This window comes from Chenopodium quinoa, unplaced genomic scaffold (assembly GCF_001683475.1).
Source record: "Chenopodium quinoa cultivar QQ74 unplaced genomic scaffold, ASM168347v1, whole genome shotgun sequence".
NCBI classification, from domain to species: Eukaryota; Viridiplantae; Streptophyta; class Magnoliopsida; order Caryophyllales; family Amaranthaceae; genus Chenopodium; species Chenopodium quinoa.
Window position 1 is genome coordinate 1,970,977 of NW_018744304.1, and position 20,104 is coordinate 1,991,080.

At 39.0% G+C, this 20,104-nt stretch overlaps 1 long non-coding RNA gene across 4 annotated transcripts; it reads left to right on the top strand.

The window, feature by feature from the left end:
* Positions 1-3,469: 3,469 nt before the first annotated feature.
* Positions 3,470-8,783, top strand: LOC110695624. Of its 4 annotated transcripts, none has more exons than XR_002506136.1 (7): positions 3,470-3,822; positions 4,015-4,451; positions 4,559-4,727; positions 5,202-5,509; positions 5,965-6,099; positions 7,331-7,424; positions 8,648-8,783. It is a non-coding gene; the product is annotated as an uncharacterized LOC110695624 (long non-coding RNA). The 4 variants fall into 4 exon arrangements; XR_002506138.1 differs by having other exon boundaries at positions 5,431-5,509; XR_002506135.1 differs by having other exon boundaries at positions 4,559-5,509.
* The last annotated feature ends 11,321 nt before the right edge of the window (positions 8,784-20,104 follow it).

Genomic DNA, 20,104 nt, shown 5'->3' on the forward strand with positions numbered 1-20,104 from the left:
TGCAAGGACATAGTAGTCATAAATCATTTGCACAGGTGCTACTTTGGAACTGCATCGGACAGACCTATGAGAGTACTTTAAGAGATTCAAAATTGTCATAAGTACATTTCTCATTATAGCTATCGGAACTTATTTCCTCGACCAAGAGTATTGTGAAGTTTTCTTGTTTGAGTACTAGTCTCTTTGATGTTGCCTAACGTCTGCCGTAACTGCGGATCATAACGGGAACACTTGGGAGATTAGGTCCTTTGAGTAAGAGAAACTTACAGTACAAGACTGAGAATGTCCCCCTATTAACAATAGGGAACATGTCTTTGTTGTTTATAAGGCCGCTCGAAGAGCGAGACTGTGAAAATGCATGGCCGTTCTCAGATGGATTTTAGAAATCATCTGCTTATTGACAGTCGAACTCGGAGATCGAGAAACACTTCTGAACGTAATAAGGATGATGAATAATCTTACCTTATAAATCACAAAGAGACATTAAGTGACATAGGAAATGGGCTATACACTGTATGCTCACTTGTCCGGAAGGACAAGTGGGAGATTGAAAAGAATGGTGTCCTTCCAACAAGTGTATTATTCTGATAGAGGGTTCAGATTTATTACAGAGCTAATTCTTCAGTACGGTCAAGTGATCGGACTGCCTAGGTGGAGGCCGCTTTTGATCAGTAATATTAAGGTATAATTAATATTACAGCTTAATCTTAACTAAACCCTTCGGGTCGAACCCAATCGAACAACCGATCCTAGACGACGAATCAATTCAAAGGATTTAATGAGTCTTCGGAGTTTTACGAACACGGACGTCGAATATCGAACCTAGGGCGTCAAGAACGAGCGTCGGAAAATCACAAGCAACAAGTACGAGCATAGCCGTAGCATCACATTGGCCTAGCCATGTGAAGTGCTAGGCTAGCCTAGCTTATCGCAAGCTTAGGCGCACCATGTGTGTGCTAGGCGCGCCATGTGTGCTAGGCGCACAAGGGAGCCCATCGCAGCAGCATGCTTGTGTGTGTGCGTGCCTTTGCATGGCACAGCACAGCACCACCGCACCATGCGTGCTTGGGTGCCTAGATGTCATCGCAGCCTTCGCACAGCTCACCATTGCAGCATCGCTAGCACAACACCAAGCATCACATGCTTGTGCGCGTGGCTGGCGAGGCAATGCCCAGCATGCGTGGCTCGCTAGTAGCACGCATGCTGGCTATGCGAGTGTGTGCGAGAAAGGGTAGGCAGCAACACCATGCACAAGCTAGCATGGTTGTGCGTGTGCGTGTGCATATGCGATGGCTAGGCAGCAGCACCATGCTAGCAGCGCCCAGTGCCCAGCATCTCGCAGCTTGCTAGGGCCAATGCGTGCTAGGCCAGTGCGTGCTGGCACTGCTTGCTGGCACAGCAAGCTGGCTGGCTGCCAGCCTAGCACACCTTGAAGCCGGTTTAGTGACAGGTGGGGACCAATGCTTGGAGCATGCCTTGGGGAGCAAGGCAATGGTCCCCCCAAAGGGACATGGTCCTCACCTAACTCTCTCTACCCTCTTGACACTTGTTGCATTCTGATTGCAATTGATTAATTATTTAATTTGGAATTAAAAAAATTATCACAATTGCACATGATCCCACATTGATCTTGAACAAGGGTTTCAAGTCCCTTTTCCCTATAAATACCAAGGGTTTTGCATTTGGGAAAGAACACACTTGAGTTGAGCTATAAAGGCATCTCCATTGTTGAGAATACCTTAAAGTTCGTAAAACTCCAAAGTTTATATTTTGTCCGGGTCCCGACTATCCTTCGGGGCTTAGGACGATCGGGTCGGGTTCGAGGGTACGAACCGTCGGAGGACTTGCATTTGCGAGGATGAAGTAAGAGCTCTATTAGCGAGCGAAGCACGCGTCTAGGGTATAATTCTTTATCCCTTCTTCTTTTAGTTATGTATTAATTATGTTTTGCATGCTTTAATTACTTTAGTTATCGGGGCGGATCTTGGGGGTTTCTTTCCGCGTAGTGAGGGTCATTACGAAACCCTACAAAGGAGTCCTTAGATGTCGTGGGAATGAAGATAAAATGTCAAGGAAGCATTAGATGCGACATTTTATTGATATAAGAGTAGCTTGGAGCTATTAGCAATTGGATTGCTTACCCTAAAATATTAAGTGTTAAGACAAGCCAAAGCATGCTTAATCACTTTTTGATTTTTGGGATCTTGGAATCATTTTATTCTCGCCTAAAAGGGACTAATGTTAATGCGTGGATAAAATGCTCAATAAGATTGAAAATTTGCATGAACGCTTTAAATTTCAAACTTGTTTTTTCATTTCAAATTCTTTCAATTGTAGAAACATGTCTGCAAATAACTTTAATAACCAGTTTTCATTACGCTCAATTCTCAACAGGAGAAGTTGAGTGGGCCAAATTTTCTTGATTGGCAAAGGAACTTGCGTATTGTTCTTATGCAAGAGCAAAAGGAATACGTCCTTGATGAGGAAATGCCTGACACTCCCAATGAGGAGGTCACTCAGGCTGCCCTTAACCGATGGCAAAGTGCCAATCGGGATGTCAATTGCATCATGCTGGCCACTATGTCTCTTGACCTTCAAAAGACTTTCTTTGAAAAGGAGACGACTTTTGAGATCATTTCTGAACTTCAAAATATGTTTCAAGAGCAGGCCCAAACTAAAAGGTTCGAAACCCACAGGCAGATCCTCGAGAGCAAGGTCAAGAAAGGAGAGCCAATCAGCCCGCATGTTCTTAAAATGATTGGATTATTTGAGAACATGGAAAGGCTCGATGCTGGGTATTCGACCGAGATGGAAATTGACATCATTCTCCACTCGCTGCACAAAGGCTATGATTAGTTCAAGATAAACTATAATATGTAGAGCATGGAGAAAACCCTCACCGAGCTTTATGGTATGTTGAAGTAGGCCGAGCGAACCCTCAAGGATGAGGGGAAGCATGACATGATCATGGTGAGAAAGGACAAGCCATTTAAGCGCTCGGGCAAGAAGAGAAGCTTTAAAGGGAAAAAGAAGAAGAATTTTTCGCTTAAGTCAAGTGCTGCTAAGAGTGGCAAGGACAAGAAGGTAGCCTCTTCTAAATCTGATTCCGAATGTTTCTACTGCAAGAAGAAAAGACATTGGAAGCGGGATTTCCTCAAATTCAAGGAAAATAAGAAGAACAGCACCGTTGCTTCTGTATCGAAATTTTTGTTATAGACTTAAACTTCTCTAGCAAAACATCATAGGTATTAGATACTGGATGTGGCTCACACCTTTGTTCCAATGCTCAGGGACTAAGGATAAGTAGGAGGCTAGAGAAGGGAGAGGTCGAGCTTTAGGTCGGCAACGGAGCAACACTAGTAGAAAATATGAAATGAGCACCGCCAAATGCGCATCGGTTTTTGAAAACCGGTGCAATAAAAAAAAGGTGGGATTGAGGGAAAGAGTTTTCGCACCAGTTCTAACCAAACCGATGCGATAAGTTTGTTAAAGTGAGTAAATCGCATCGGTTCAGTTTGAATTGGTGCGAAAACTGTTGTAAAATAAAAAAATAAAACGGTTTTTCTTTCTTTCTCAGCTCTTTCATTTCAGCTCTTTGTTTCTCTTTCAATTCCACAATTATTCCTCCTCTCTCTCTCCTTCATTGAAGCGTACTGGTCTGCCGCTCTCTCCTTTCCTTTCTTCTCTCTTTCGATCTCCTTCTCCTTCTCCATAACCAAGCACAACCTTGAGGAAGAAGAAAAAGAAGAGTAATATTGAGTGTCGTGATGTTTCCGCCACGCCTTTCGGTTCTTGCTCGGTGCCGCTGCCTCCTCCATCAAGGTGTGATATTGAGATCTCTTATTAGCACTTCTATTACAAATTTCTTATATATTTTCATCCATTATAAAATTTCGTTAATTCTCAATTATTTTAGATCTAAATTTCTTATTTTAATTTTTGAATCGTATTAATTTTCAGATATTGATCTAGAATTTTTTATTTTCGTTTTAAAATTTCTGATTTCATCTTTAGATTTGAGGGTGTTTGATGCGGCTCCTCTGTTGTTGTGCTCCGTTGCGGTGGAAGCTGCTCTTAGGTTAGATGGTGGAGGTTGTTGTTGTTGTTTTAGGGTTGTCGAATCTTGGCTTCTCCTTCTTCTCCTCATTCGATGATGTTGCTTGGTTTTTGATGTCGAATCTTATCACCATCATTATACTGATGACTTTTCTAGGACTGATGAAAAACCCAGATTAAAACCTACTAATACTGCTAAAGACTTGTTTGGTGGGAGGGACCTTTTTGGTAAAATTAGCGATTTCTATAATGAGTTAAAGAAGATTACCAGAGTTAGGGACAAAGAGGATGAGAGCCCTGAGGAAGAGGAGGATCAATTGTCACTGCACCAAGGAAGAGGTTAAATCTGAAGGTGCACTCAAAACCAATGCCAGACCCAAGCTCAAGAGAAACATGTATGTTTGCTACTTCCTTATGTACTGTGATTTTGATGATGTTCATATAATTCTAGTACTGTTGTGTTATACCCAAGAGGCTGATGCTTCAATTGTGAATGTTTCAGGAGAGATGATGAAGTAGAGAATATCCCTATTTCTCTGAATTTGAACAATGTTAAGCGCGAGGCTAAGGTATCGCCCATACGAACGAATCCTCCTACACCTTAGGGATTTTCAGCCACTCGTGATCCTATCAAGGCCACACCTTCAAAGGGAACAAAGTCTAAGCTCATGGTATGGATCAAAGTTCTTTTAATGATGCCAATTTTTTGAATATGATCATTTGCTTCACCTTACAAATTGTATTCTCAATGCTAGTATATTCTTTCTTGTCAAGTTGTGGGATTAATTCCAAGTTGTTACTTGAAATTGCACATTACTAAATAAACCAAACTATACTAGGCCAATATTCAGCAGTAAATTGATGAGAATCAGTGTATTGGACCTCAATCTTAACATATTATCATGCTATATCTTTTTATTTTTTCAGAAATGAAATATAGATTTGCATGCTTCAAAGTTGTGTTCAAAAGAGTGTATCACTCTCAATTTTGCGCTACAATAAATTTGGGGGTGGGGGGGGAACTCTGGCATGCATATATTAGCTTAGGAATGTTACCTAGACCTATATTTTGTTGGTTTTCTGCTAATTGTATCATATACAATAAACGATTTTATGCTCTTCCATTTTAACAAATGAAATTTCAGTTAGTTGCTTCAAGGGTTGTTGAAGAAATGGGTGTTAAACTTGGAGAGGAGGTTGGATATGTAATCAGATTTGAGGATGTGACAACTCCGATAAGACCCTTTCACTGGCCAATTTCTATTTCTTACTCTCATTCATGTGCATAATTTTTAACTTGCATTACATGCAATTTGTGCAGTGTGTTTTACTTGTATGTAATCGTTGTGGAATGATATTGTTTTGCAAGCACAGGGTGTTACCAAAATTAAGTTTCTTACTGATGGAGTGTTGTTGAGGGAAATGATGGATGATCTTCTTCGTCCAAGTACAGGTACTGAATTAAACGATTTTGTAACATATCTGAATTTATGCAATAAAGAGTGAAAATGGGAAAAGGAAAGGTGAACAGATTTAGAAGTTCTATTCATTGGAATTATGTATCAAACTACTGTTTTGTACATTACTGTCAGATATGGATTGTACTGGTAATGATGTAGAATTCAGCCTGAACTAATTAAGAGAGTAAAATCTGATGAGGAAAAATTTATAGGAGGACCATAGTGTGTACTCAGTTTAACTCAACTATCTTTATAAAAAATTGGTAGCTTATTGGCAAATGTACGACAATCTTTAGTGTTTTTATAGGATTTGAAAGTGCAATTGCAATTTTAATTAGGCAGTTTATTATGCATTGATATTAAGAAAATCCAGCTGAGCATCCAAGACTTATCTGGTTGGTAATTTTATCTTTTGCACTAATTCTTTCTCATTGTGTCTTTTTGTTAGATGACCACGGCTATTGCAATTGAGGATGTTAGAAGGGAGGTAAAAATCTTGAAAGGTCTGGCCGGACATCCCAAGCTCATAAAAATTTACGACGCATATGAAGACAACGAAAATGTTTACATTGTGATGGACTAAGTAGTCTTCACGCTTACTTATACTATGCTTGTCTACATTGATTCTTAGTATGAAGTCTGATGTTTGCTGCATTCCTTCATGCCATTTTGAGCTTTGTGAAGGCCTATTACCTTCATTGGGCTGACATAAAGTCAAAAATATATGTTTGCCTTCTTTGTAAACATCATTATACCTAAAGGCTAAACATAATCTTGTAATGTCTGCCTTTACTAGAGTCATGCTTGTTAATTGCCATCAACCCATAATTGATGTTTACTAGTGATGGATGATGTTAATCTAGAGCATTATAATGTTGATGTTCTACCTGCTAAGATTTAGTTTCCCTGCCTTTTCAAGTTGTGTCGAGGAGGGGAGTTGCTTGATAGAATACTTTCAAGGTAATTTTTTAATTTGCACCTCTGATTTGGGCAGGGGTGCCTCCATGAGACCACCCAGGCCTTTGATGAGCTCACGTCGCTGCCTAATTTGTGCGGTGCAATTGATTCCACCCCTGTCAAGCTCCACTGCCTTCCTACTGATGTCAGTGACCCTTCATCTTATCATTGTCGATATGGGTACCCTGCCATACAGCTCCAGGTGGTGGCTGACCATAAGATCTTCTGGGATGTTTGTGTCAAGGCTCTAGGGAGTGCTAATGATTCCACTCATTTCAGGGATAGTGTTCTCTACAATAAGCTCATGTCTGGTGATGTTGTCTGGGATAAAGTCGTCAATGTGAGGGGACATCCTGTTAGGCCCTACATTGTTGGGGATTGATGTTTTCCATTGCTCTCTTTCCTGCTGACCTCATTTTCTGGAATTGGTAGAGGCACCCCTGCCCAAAATATATTCAATGCTGCTCTGATTTGCTCTGATTTTTACCTCTAGTTCATGTTTCTACTTTGTCTATTCTAGTCTGTATGTTGACGTTATTATGCATGCTTGTTGTATAGAGTGGAAACAGTTTCTTGAAAAAGTAATTTCCCAATGGCATTAAGTGGAAACAGTTTCTTGAAAAAGTAATTTCCCAATGGCACTTTTATGTCCCTTTTTCTATATCAGACAGTTTCTTGTGACGATTCATGTTAGCTGACCCCACTTCATTTTGGGACTAAGGCTTTGTTATTGTTGTTGTAGTAATTGTTCATTTTATAATGGTGCATTTGATGTCTTGGGTTTTTTTTTTTTATTTATTTATTTATTATATTATTGAATTTTCTTTGTAGTCTAATCTAATATTACTTGTTTACAGGTTCAATGTTGAAGACCGAGCACTGGTTTCACGAATATTTCATCAATGGGCCAAGAAAAAGGCTTTTCAAGATCCTAAGAGGCTACTTGACTAGGTAATGTTTTGAAACAAAGAATATTACTTTTTGGTCACTAGATATGACATCGACTAATTATAGCTCATCAAGGATAACAATCCTTGATACTTTGATAGTACACTTGGATGATTCAAGGTCCAAATTGTAAATTGGAACTAACTTGTGGGCTATCTTCAAACATCAGTGTGCAATGAAAGGATCTATTATTGCTGTTGCGTTTTTAATTTGTTAAGGTGTTTTTACCTCTATTTTCCCATTCATCATTACCCATTTATTGAAAATGTTTCCTTCCTAACTTTGCATAAATGCTAGGATTTTGTTTAGGGTTTGTTGTTGTCATGGGATGTGCAATTTATTGAGCTAAAAATACTTTAAAAAATAGCAACACTGGAAAATGGAAAATGTATGCATCATTGTTAGCATCAATTTTGATTCAAAATGCGATATGTAATTTCATACAGTCTTTGGTATAGTGGTTTGGTGTTGGAAATAAATGTGGGATAAATAATTTAGCTTGCCTAGTAAGATGTATTATATATGTGGATTCGGAATAAGTTCTCTTGTGTGCACATGACATGCCATGTCGACCTTTGGGATACAACCTTGCAAATTCATCAACCTGTTATATTCAATATATTTATTGGTTTTACACGAGATACCAATTTCATGGAGGTATTCTTTCTTATTTATTTACTTTATCTTCTGCTCCCTATCACTTGTGCTATGTGGCATTGTTGACAAAATGAAGGATAATTCTAGTAATTGGATCATTGATGATGTGATACTGTTTTTATTCTTGTGTAAGCTATATAAAATTCCTTTTCTTTGGGTGGGGGGGGGGGGGGGGGGGGGGGGGGGGAGGGTGGTCTTTAGTGTGTCATTGGCATAAGGAAATGGTAGCACGTGAAGGGGCTGAACCTTGTGGCGCTAGGGAGGAGAGGAGGTATGAAGTCAAGTTTTGGATAATACTCTATTATGAATTGTGCTGAATGAGGACAAGACAATGAATGTATCATTATTAGCTTTTTTGACTGCTTACTTGTTAGCTTAGAATAATGCTTGTTACTTAGAGCTACCTGCAAGTATTGGATATTGGTACATGTCCAAATGTGAGATCTGATCATTTTATGACACATTTTCTTGTTCATGGTCAAATATGAAGTGTCAACTAGTGTTTGTATCAGTATTTGACAATGCGCCGGACTTGTTTATTGATATTATTTTTGCTTTTCATTGACCAGGTGGAGTACCTTCCAGTTGTACGCCCTTTGCAAAGTAAAAAAAGAAAATGTGCCTTTTTTTTTTTCAATTTTTTAAAGTTTAATATTACAAGTTATTGAAGAAAATATGTGTTTTATGTATATTATGATTATATATAAGTATTTGGTACAATTTAAGTGAAAAAAAATGCAAAAAACATTTTTTTTTGGGCATTTTTGGCATCGGTTTTGAAACGGAATCGGTGCTAAAAGATTTTTTTATTATTTTTTTGGGCCATTTTTTCGCACCGGTTCACAACAAGAACTGGTGCTAAAAGTGTTTTTTTTTTTTTTAATTTCTTTGGGGACTTTTCACACCAGTTCACAACAAGAACTGGTGCGAAAAATTAAGTTTTCGCACCGGTTTTGAATCGATCCGAAAAGACTTGGGATTTGGCATCCCTCAAATCAGAACCGGTTCAAAACCGTTGCTAAGTGAGGGTTTTGAACTGGTGCTGATTACCAATTTTCGCCTAGTGCAAGAATGTCTGTCGTATCCGTGGGAACTCTCAGTTTGTTTAGAACTTGACAATTGTTATCATGTTCCAAGAGTTACCAAAAACATTATTTCAATTTTTGCGTTAGACGCTAAGGGATTTGAATTTTGAATAAAAGACAATAGTTGTTCGTTTTATTTTGATAATTTTTTATATGGTAAGGCATATTCAGAAAATGGTCTTTATGTGCTTTCTCAAGACAAACAAGTTCATATCATTAACGATACCGCCAAAAGAGTTAAGACCATCGAGTCGAATCAAACCTACTTGTGGCATTGTCGTCTTGGCCACATTAACATCAAACGCATCAAGAAACTTCTTCATGAAGGTATCCTTGACTCATTCGACTTAGAGTCGTTTGAAAATTGCGAAGGATGTCTATTAGGCAAGATGATAAAGTAGTCATTCTCAAAGTTGGGCGAAAAGGGCTAGTGACTTATTGGGTGTAATACATACGGACGTATGTGGACCAATGAGTACACCCGCAAGGTAAGGTTATCGATATTTCATTACCTTGACCGACGACTATAGTAATTATGGCTATGTCTACCTTATGTCGAACAAATCTGAATCTTTTGAGAAATTCAAAGAGTTTTAGAGTGAAGTTCAAAATCAGCTTGGCAAGAAAATCAAAGCACTTCGATCGGATCGAGGTGGCGAGTATTTGAGCCACGAATTCGACAATCACTTCAAAAAAAGTGGTATTCTTTCAGAATTGACACCTCCCAGAACTCCACAATGGAACGGAGTGTCCGAAAGGAGTAATCGAACCTTGTTAGACATGGTCCGATCTATGATGGGTCTTAGTGAACTTCTAACCGCGGCACTAACACTGAATCATGCTCCGTCAAAAGCTGTCGAAAAGACTCCATATGAATTATGGACGAAGAAACCTCCACGTTTGTCTTTTCTTAAGATTTGGGGTTGGGAAGCATATGTCAAGAGATTAATTTCTGACAAACTTCACCCAAAATTTAACAAGTTTTTCTTTTTGGGATACTAAAAAGAAACCAAGGGGTATTATTTCTACAACAAATCCGATAACAAAGTGTTTGTTTCTCGTGATGGTGTCTTTTTGGAGAAGGAACACCTTTCCAAAATGACAAGTGGGAGGAAAATCGAACTCGAGAAGTTCGAGAGGATGAGCAACAAAGTCAACCTGACAAAATTGACAATCAAAGTGCTTTAGAAGCAGCTAATGACATTGGTCAGAGTCAAACCGATAATGCAAATGCTCAACCTATTACCCAGTGTAGGTCGCAACGGCCAAGATCTCAACCAGACAGATACCTTGGTATTGTCTTAACCAAAGATCAAGACATCCTATTTATGGATGGCGATGAGCCAGTGACATACAAACCAGCTATGACGAGCCCCGACTCTGCAAAATGGTAAGAGGCCATGAAATCCGAGATGGAGTCCATGTCTGAAAATCAAGTCTGGGACTTGGTTGATTTGCCCGAAGGTTACAAACCTATCGGTTGCAAATGGAGTTTCAAATTGAAAACAGACAAAGATGCAAATGTATCTATATACAAAGCTAGATTAGTGGCAAAAGGTTACAGGCAATTCACGGTGTTGATTATGATGAAACCTTTTCGCCAGTCACAATGTTTAAGTCCGTCCGGATTATCCTAGCAATTGCCGCATATTATGATTATGAAATATGGCAAATGGATGTCAAACCCGCCTTCCTCGTTGGGATTTTGGAAGAAACTGTGTATATGACGCACTCGGAAGGTTTTTTTGATCCAAGCAATGCTGGGAAGGTATGCAAGCTTAAGAAGTCCATTTATAGACTAAAGCAAGCAAGTAGAAGTTGGAATCTGCGATTCGATGAAGCCATTAGTAAGTTTGGTTTGATCAAGAATCCAGATGTGTCTTGTGCTTACAAAAAGGTCAGTGGGAGTGACATCGCATCCTCGTCTTATATGTCGATGACATATTACTCATTGGAAACAACACTAAACTGTTAGAGTCAGTAAAGGGCTGGCTTGGAAAATGCTTTTCAAAGAAGGACTTGGAAGAGGCACAATACATATTGGGCATCAAGATTTATAAGGATAGATCTAAAAAGATGATTGGATTGAGTCAAAGTACTTACATTGATAAGGTACTGGCACGATCAACATGGAAGGGACCAAGAGAGGGCACCTACCCATGTCACATGGCATAACTCTCAGCAAGAAGCAGTGTCCACAGACACCTGATGAGCGAGAGAAGATGATTCAGATTCCATATTCTTCGCTTATTGGATCGATCATGTAACCATGATATGTACTAGGCCGAATGTATCGTATGCCTTGAGTGCTATAAGCCGATACCAATCAGAACCAGGAGAGGCGAATTGGACTGTGGCTAAGAATCCTAAAGTACCTAAAAAGGAACAAGGATAAGTTCTTGGTATATGGTGGTAGTAGTGATTTGGTTGTTGAAGGTTATACTGACGCGAGCTTACAGACTTACAGAGACAACTCCAAGTTGCAATCAGGGTACATATTCTGCCTAAATGGAGGAGCGTTTAGTTGGATGAGTGCTAAGCAAAGCACCACTGCAGATTCTACAACTGAAGCCGAATACTTGGCAGCTTCGGAAGCAGCTAAGGAAGCAGCTTGGATTCGTAAGTTCATCAGTGAACTTGATGTTACCCTCCATCAAGGGTCCAATAAACCTCTATTGTGATAACAATGGAGCTATTGCTCAGGCCAGGGAGCCAAGAGAACATCAGAAGGTCAAACATGTCAAGCGGCGATTTCACATGATAAGGGAATGGAAGTCTGAGGATAAAATCAGAATTTGTAAGATTGGAACGGACGACAATATAGCCGATCCATTGACTAAACCTTTGCCTCAAGTGAAGCACAACAAGCACGTTGAGGCAATTGGAATCAATCATGTTGGAGATTGGCTTTGATTTTCCTGTACATGTGTTTTAATTAAACTTGATGTCTTCAGGTAAAACACTATGTTGGACCATTCGGTTTTGGAGCAATTTAATTTTCTGTAAATTTATTATTACTCCATTTCTATTTAATTGTGGTTTAGAATTAAATAATGAGTCCATTCGAATTGAAGAATATTCAAAACAGGGTATCAAGACAATGTCTTAGATAAAGAAACACCTGTTAAGTGAACATTGAATATGTAAATAAATTTTTTTCCCTAATCAAGGTCATTTAAAGGATGGACGATTAATGACCACTTGAGATTAATGTGTAGTATGATTTATAACACTATTTCTAGTGCTACGAGGACATGATAGTTATAAATCATTTGCACAGGTACTAGTTTGGAACTGTACCGGATCGACATATGAGAGTACTTTAAGAGATTTAAAAACCGTCATAAGTACATTTCTCATTATAGCTATCGGAACCTCTTTCCTCGACCATGAGTATTGTAGTTCTCTTGTTTGAGTACTAGTCTGTTTTGATGTTGTCAAATGTCTGCCGTAAATAAGGATTATAACGGCAACACTCGGGCGACTAGGTCCTCTTAGTAAGGGAAGCTAACAATACAAACTTGGAATATCCCCCTATTAATAGTAGGGAATATGTCTTTGTTGTTTATAAGGCCTCTCGAAGAATGAGACTGTAAAAATGCATGACCGTTCTATGATGGATTTTAGAAATCATCTGCTTATTGACAGTTAAACTCGAAAATCGAGAAACACTTCTGGACGTAATAAGGATGACGAAGAATCTTACCTTATAGTTCATGAAGAGACATTAAGCGACATAGGAAATGGGCTATACACTAACTGCACATTTTTCCGGAAGGACAAGTGGGAGATTGAAAGGAATGGTGTCTTTCCAACAAGTGTATTATTTCGATAGAGGGTTCGGAATTATTAGAAAGCAAATTCTTCAGTGAGGTCAAGTGATCAGAATGCCGAGGTGGAGGCCGCTTTCGATCAGTAATATTAATGCATAATTAATATTACGACTTAATATTGTTTGAATCCTTCGGGTCGCACCCCTATAAAATAACCATTCCGAGACGAAGAATCAATCCGACGGATTAGATTAGTCATTAGAGTATTACGAACAAAGACGTCGGACAACAAGCATAGAGCGTCGAAACTGAGCGTCGCAAGTAGAGTCGAGTTTAGAATTCGACGAGACGAGAAATCAAACAAGAGACAAGTTCGAGCTAGGCCGTAGCCTCGCATTGGCCTAGCCATGCGCTGCTTGGCTGCGCATGTGCTGCGTGCTGGCTGGCTGGGCTGCCCAGCCTTGGTGCTAGGCGCCAGCTGGCAGCCTTGGGAGCCAAGGCAGGCTGCCAGCCAGCTAAGTGGCATGGTCAAGCTTGGTCAAGGGAGGGACCATTTGCTTGGTGTTTGGCTTGGGGAGCAAGGTGCTTTGGTCCCCCCTTTGGTGGTCCTCACCTACCCTCTTGCCTTCCATGTGACACTTGGAGCTTGTTGATTGCCTTGCATTTTTATTTTGTTTTTGATTAAAATAAAATTGAGGAAATTGCAAATCTCCCACATTAATGGGAGAAGGGAGATCAAGTCTCCATTCCCTATAAATACCCAAGTTTTGGGTTTGGGAAAAATCACTTGAGTTGAACTCAATAAGGCATCTCATCATTAGTGAGAAAACCTTTAAGTTTGTAATACTCTAGTTTTGTTTGGTCTAGTCTCGACTAACCTTTGGGATTAAGACCGCTCGGGTCAGGTTGAGGGTGCGAGCCGTCAGAGGCCTACGCACTTGGGTGGCTCGAGCTTTGAAGTAAGAGCTCGTGAATTGAGCGAAGCACGCGTCAAAGGTAAGAATGTCTTTTCTCTTTATTTCTCTTACGTTGTTAATTATGTGATTGCGTTCTTAGTTGCTTTAATTAAGTGTGCGAGTCTTGGGCGGGTTTCTCTTCTGCGTAGTGTTGGACACTACGAAACCCAACAATGTACTACCTTACTTATAGTAAAATTACATGTGAATTTTTATCTTATTTGAATGTTAGTAGTACTAAAATTGGCTCTTCGGTACGTTTAGATTAAACAATAGGAACATTGAATTGACTTTTGTTGAATTTGCCAAATTGTTTGAACTTGATGCATCCCCACTCAAAACCATGAAGACTATAAAGCTGATGATGTTTACTTGGCTTTGACAGGCAAACCTTGCCCAAGGATTCAGCATGCTAGCTCTATTCCTTTCCACCACCCCGTCCCAAAAATCCTTCAAAGATTTTCAGAGACATGTTTCATAGCCCAGCATGAACCACTCAATGCCCAATCTTTAGAACTTGCTATTATAGGTTACTATATTTTTGGATTTGGGAAATTGAACATTGCCTATTATATTGTGAACCACTTGAATAGGCACAGGAATTCATGTGACAACAATATTAAAACCCCAATCTATTTTGGTGGCTTAATCACTAGGATATCAATTAAGAAGGAGGGGTTTAGTGAGGTGGGTCAAATCAAATGTGTGTGTAGGGGGAGGGGGGGGGGGAGACTATTTAGAGCCTGACTTATTATGGGGGGTTAAATTGGATTAGGCCGAACCATTACCAGGTTTTACAGTGGCTAGTCTAGAGAGGGAAAGAGTACGTGTTAGTGTTCTTCCTTCTTAACACGGAGTTGACCAAGTTTCCCCCTTCACTGTATTCCTACACTTACCTAATTCCTGGGGAGCAACCCCAACCACAGCCACACGTTCCACACATCCCACAGTCACCCCATCACCAACCTGAACCCGACTCGGAGGCAGTTTTGGACCTTCAGAGTATAGGTCAGGCCTTAGGTAGAGTTGAGACGGGTCAAGGGGAGCTTAGATCAGAGGTTAGGGATCTTAGGAGGTTAGTTAGGTCTCTTGACCAAGGGTGGGGTAAGTGGTGAGGAACACGGGTAGAGGTCATTTTTTGATGTACGACGGATATGCTCGTCGTGGGGCTAATCCACCTGAAACCTTACGCCCAAAATGGTTCCAGCCACCACCAAGGGGATATGTGGATCCCAACTCCCAGGGCACTTACATAGACTATTTCTCCTTCTTTGGCTACAGCCAAGACTTTCCTTTTAGGGGGATAGGGGGTAATGTTAACCATAACTATTTTGGTGGTAGTTCCTCTGGTGGTTTTGCAGGTGGCAGTGGTGGAGGTGGAGCGATGGATGAGGATGGTCATGATTAGCCATGCTGAGGCTAATTCCCAAGCCAATGAGGACATTGTCTGATTTTGGCTTGGGGGAGATTTTCGGTAGAGGTATCTTATTTCTTTTCTCTCTTTTCGATTTTTGGTGTGCTTAGTTTAGTCTTTATTTCTTTCTAGTGTAGATTTTATTTCTATAAGAAAAAAAATTGAAAAATAAAAAAAATACAAAAATACGATCAAGTGAATGATAAATCATGCTTCTCTATGCCCCATACATGAAATTTTTGAAATAATTTTGATTCTTGGTACATGATGATAAATATTGTGGATAGGTTAGCTATGATTTTATGTTTGATTGCTTTGATGCCTTGATATACGTCATTTTTGTCCAACTATTTGTGGATTTGGTGCTTGGCTAGTTGATTTGGTGAGAAATTGTATGTTAGTAACTAGTATGTCAATGAAGTTGAGTATTGGTTTATGACTTTGAGTAATGTTTAAATGGCTTATTATTATGCACATTGAGGAGGACGAAGTTGAGTATTGGTAGCCTTTAGATGATTTTAGATACATTTGTTCCCTTCCTGCTACCCATGATGTTGCCTTGACCTTATTATTGTTTATTTAGCCACATTACAAGTTTTCCCCATTGTTTACTAGTCCCAAGCTTGGCTTGGGGGAGCTATTAATGAGTGAGGTGAGGGAGTTTGTAGCTAGATTCCTTCATTATTGTACAATGTGGGTGAGTTTTGAGAAGTTGTTTGTGTTCTTGATGGTAGTTTATTTTTAGTGATTTAAAAGTTGAAATTTCTTGAGAAAAAAAAAGCATGATGAAAAAAAAAAAGTGAACTTCAAAAGAAAAGAGCAAAAAGAAAAAAATTTGTTTCAAACGTTTAAATGTTCTAAAAGAAGGATGCTCAAAAGAAAAGAAAAAAATATACAAGTTTCAAGGAAAATTTAAGTTGGAAAAATTCAAAGTTTGTTTGATTCACTCAAATTAAATTCTACATTGTTATTTTCTTATGAGTGAAGTTGTAAGTGTTGAAAATTGTTTATACGATTGGTTTGGTTGTTTGGTGAATTTTGTTGGAGTTGGGTTATGTTGGAGATGATTTGGTTATTAATTATTTTTTACCTTGGTTTTATTTGTTAGGATTTGGCTCCCTTAAGCGTAGCTTTATTCCCTCTTTTTCCCAAATTTTTCCAATCTTTCACCTTGGCCTTACATTACAAGCTTAAAGACCTACCGTTGGCCTTACATTACAAGCTTAAAGACCTACCGACCTTTGTGCATAGAGTTATATGAATGTGAAATTAGTTGTTTATAAATGCAAAGAATGATTTGGCATATTTCGAGTCGACTATTAGGTTGAGTGCATGTCTTTTTAAACATACGAGTGTTGTGAGTTTGGAAGGGCATAGTTCACATTAAAGGGGTTGGATGGAGAGCGATTTGACACATTTTATATTCCCCACATAAATGAGTGAAGAGTGTGTGAGCACTAGTCATGAATTCCATATACACTTGTGGTTTGCTTTGTTTGACAATTGTTAGGGTGGATTAGTAGTTGGATGGATTTTGATTGGTTGACTTTGATGCATATTTGTCGGATTTGCCTTGAATTGATTATATTTGATTTTAGTTGATTTTTGGGGTGAAGTATGTTTTATTTATTCATTAATGAGATCTTTGCTTTGGGACAAGCAAAGGTTTGGCTTGGGGGAGTTTGATATGTCTATTTTAGATAGTGATTTACCCCCGTCCCTTGGTTATATTTAGGAGTATTTTTTGGCTCTACTGAGCTATATTTATTATTAACATCCTAGACTATCTCAATTGATGATTAGATAATGAAAGTATTTGGATAATTAAGGCGCGGAGGCTAAGTACTTCATACTCTGTGATGCGATGATTATTATGATAATGAGTGATCTAAGATGACAAGCCATGCTTCAAAGTCGTATCAAGATTTCATGACAAAGGGTTCCTAAGGGGAAGATTATTTGGCTATGTATTTGTGATGTGTGTGAAAGTGTCACTACGGTTAGGCTGCAAAGGCTAGAGGTGTGGAAAAAATGAAGTAGGGATCAAGCCCCCAAGTCTAGCTCAAAATGGATAGGGATGAGAATTAGAGATTCCTTGATATGATCATGATGTGAATGTGAATGAATGAATAAAAGCATTTTTATTACGACCGCACCTCAATGTGAGATTCCGTACGTATCCTTTAGGAATCAAGCCGAACGTAGCTCTAGCCGAACCTCTCACAAGTGTTTCTATACCTCAAGGAGGTCTTTCAAAGGTTGTAATGGGGTTAGGCTAAAGGTTGAAGAACATAGGATAAAGGCTCAAGACCCAAAATAAGCCCCCTAGGTGTGCAACCTTGCATTTGAATCTTGGTATTTGTATGCTTGAGGTTTCTCATTTTTGAACTCTTTTTCTGTTTTTGCATTTTAGATTTGTTTTTGAATCTTTTTTAGATAAGTGTGGGCAATCCCGATCATGTGGTCTATCACTCACTTGGAATTTTTGTTTCTCAGGCACAGTACCGAGTACTCGATAAAAGATGCAATCTGAGACGTTTTCAAATAAAAGACATTGGAACACTTGCTCTTTTGCACACTTTTATTTCTTTATTTGTTTTTTAACTTGAAATTTTGGGAAAATCACTCAAGCTTTCAAACTTGGCTTTGAAAATTGCATAAGTTCCACACCATCTCATCCTAAGGTTAGGTAGATGTGGGTTGAAAAAAGAAAGGTCAATTGTTAGATGAGGCTCAAAGTTTTTTTCAAGAAAGGTTCGTATATTTGAAAGGGGGAAAGTGATATAATGCTGCTACAAGGGGTGCCTCAAATCATTGGAATACCTTGTTCTTAGTTTGGCGTGGATTTTTTTTTTTTATTATTTTTTTTAGTTTTTTATGAAATACAATTCAATGATCATATGCAAAGAAATAAAATGCTCATTTTATTGAAACGGAAAGGGTAAAAGAATCAAACTCATATAGAAAATCTAAGAAAAAGATAAGAAGTACCTATGCTAGACTCATTAAGGGAGGGGAAAACAAGAATAAGATAAGAATCATGAAATCTTATCATTGGAGCCTGCCTCGTGCTTTGTGCTTATCATCACTCGGTCTTCTTGTCGGCTGGAGGGAATGGAAGCTTGTTTGCATCGATGAGATCTTAAATGAGGTTTTGAAACCTATAACATTCATCTGTGATATGACCATTGCCTCGATGGTACTTGCAATAGGAGTTGGGATTCCATCTTGAAGATCGCTTTTCTGGTGTTGGATCCTTAGTGAGACCAATAGGTTTGATTAAACCTCGACCATAGAGACAATCGAAAGCAACGTCATAGGGTATTCCAATAGGTGTGAATTCCCTTTTAGGTTTCTTGGCTTTTGATGCATCTTTCTCAAGGGCCCAAATTTCATCGGCATTGATGTTGTTAATGTAGTTGCTATGGGAAGAAGTGGAAGAAGGATTGGCATTCTTCCTGCTCTTTCCATTGTGACTAGCCTTCAAGAGGTCATCTTTGATGTTAATGCCTATGTCATAGACATCTTAGAAGGTGCTTAAAGGTTGAAATTTTAGGTGTTTATAATACTTGTCTTGAAGGTTTTTGATGAATATTCTCACAGAGTTTTTTTCATTTGGGACCTTAATCATCTTAGTAGAAACTTCCCTCCACCTATTATAGAATTCGGTGAAGCCTTCATTGTCTTTTTGTTTAAGGATTTTGAGCTCTCTATAGTCAGTCTCTACTTGTATGTTGCACTTGTACCTGTCATTGAAAGTATATGTACACTATCCCAAGTAGCCATTTTCTCAGAATCCATTGAAAAGAACCATTGCTGGCATACTGGTTCTAAGGAGAGAGAGAAAAGTGAGGAGAAAGCTTTCTTATCAACCCCCCTTGATTCCCATGATTGTCTCAAAAGCTGTCAGGTAAAAGTAGGGATTATCTAGGAGCTTGAACTTAAGGATGTCATTGGCTGAGAACTTATGCGGAAGAAGTTCTTTATCCAATGAGATTCCCTTAGAGATTTGAATTAAGTTATCTTTGATGCGCTTGATTTTCTCAACTGGTACTTGCTTGTTAGGGTCTTTGACTCGGGTGGTGAGTCCCTTTAGCATTTCAGCAAGACCATTTACAATTTCTTGGAGTTTCTCAAAATCTTTTTGACTAGCTGCCATTCTTATCTTTCTTTTTGTTCGAACTGGTCATTCAAAAAAGGAGTATTTGTACGAAAGTATTATCTTTGATTAAGAGTCTTTCTTTCCTTGACCAAACAATGTGGTAAGGGAAATCATGGACACTCATTGTCAATTACATGACTCAAACTCGATTCAACATGCATAGATGGGAGAAGATCATAGTGTATGAGGGGAATGACATGTATAGGGGAAGAATGTAAGAGGAAAGTATGTGAATGTGGAAAGTGTTTAAGAGAGAAAGTGTAATGTATGGAAAGTATGTGGGAAGGTATATGTGAATCTGGAAGGATATGAAAACTTTTGGGAATAAGATGAACCCTCAACTCAAATGACGGAAAGAAGACTTATGCATGAACCTAAGACATGGTCATGGTGAAAAGACATGTACAAAGTGTGTGCAAAGACTCGTGAGTGTGCGTGATATGTTCAAGACTCTCGTCATGACCATGGGACTAAGTACGTGATTAGACTCAAGCAAAAACTAAGTTAAGACCTCGTTTTATTAAGCTTGTTAATCATGGAATATTAGACTCGACGCAAGGACTCAAAAAGGAGAAAACTGAACCATCGCGTGGGGATGGAGTTGTCGCGGAACGTTGGTTCCATCGCGGCGCGACA